The sequence below is a fragment of the Bactrocera neohumeralis genome, unplaced genomic scaffold (genome assembly GCF_024586455.1).
Source record: "Bactrocera neohumeralis isolate Rockhampton unplaced genomic scaffold, APGP_CSIRO_Bneo_wtdbg2-racon-allhic-juicebox.fasta_v2 ctg3027, whole genome shotgun sequence".
Lineage (NCBI taxonomy): Eukaryota > Metazoa > Arthropoda > Insecta > Diptera > Tephritidae > Bactrocera > Bactrocera neohumeralis.
In genome coordinates this window covers 16719-18004 of record NW_026090486.1, presented here as the reverse complement: position 1 = coordinate 18004, position 1286 = coordinate 16719, and positions in this window count along the sequence as shown.

Sequence of the window (1286 nt, the reverse complement as noted above, 5' to 3'; positions counted from 1 at the left end):
TAAAATCAAGAGCTACAGAAGACATTAGAGAGCCACTTAGACAGATCATTTTCAATTTTGGAGTTCCACAAAACATAATAATAGACAATGAAAAATCATTAAATTCCAACTCAATAACTTTTATGTTAGAAGACCAACTCAGAATAAAAATACATAGGATACCCCCACATACTAGTACAGCTAACGGTCAGGTTGAACGATTCCATTCAACCCTATCAGAAATTTTAAGGTGTTTAAAAGCGGAAAATACAGAAAGATCTTTTGAAGAACTGCTAGACAGGGCAGTATATGAGTACAATTATTCAATTCACACAACTACAGGACAAAAACCGATTGAATCATTTTTTGGACGAAGAATATTCACTAATCCCGACCAGTACGAAGAGGCAAGACAGAATAACATACAAAGAATAAAACAAAAACAAGAGAAAGACCTAATATTTCACAATAAAAACAGAAGTCCATTTAAAGAATATAAAATTGGACAGAAAATCTATGTTAGAATCAATAAACGTTACGGAAATAAGTTAACTTCACGGTACAAAGAAGAAATAGTAAAAGAAAATAAGAATTCTACAGTTTTAACACAAACCGGCAAGGTAGTCCACAAAAGCCTTATAAAAAGTTAAAAAAAAAAAAAAAAATAATAATAATAATAATAATAATATTTTTTTCTTTGATAAGGATAAAAAGAGCGCATAGCACGCTTATTATTACACTTTTGACAGAAATATATATGTAATGAAAAGAATATTCTTTCCATTCATTGTACATCTACTAACAGTAGATGTCACTAGGTACATTTAATATAATCGATAGAGGTCACCACATGTATTACTAGGTATAAACATGCGTATACAAAGGAGCAGACGATAGAAAGCACATGCAATTTCAGTAAAATAGAGAAATAATTGACATTAAATGTCGTTTCTTTTAATTTTAGGTAAATAATAATGTAAATAGTGTAAATAGTGTAACAACAGTGTCAATTTATTATCCAAAATAATACTCCATTATAAAACGACATTTGCGTCATAACATAACCAAAAATAAAGGAGAATATAATCACAATGGAAAAGTTGAAATTTACCTTCGTTATCAAAGCCGCACAAGGAGGTAAGAGTAATTTTATGGCCGTAACCCAAATAGAAAATACATTGGGAGAAAAATTTGAGATCCCAGAGGATCAACAACCTACCTCACTCCATACCACATTAAAAGGAACGAGTGAGTTCGCAAGAGTAAAGGAAACGTTGACCAAACGACATGAAAAACGGAGCGTTTGG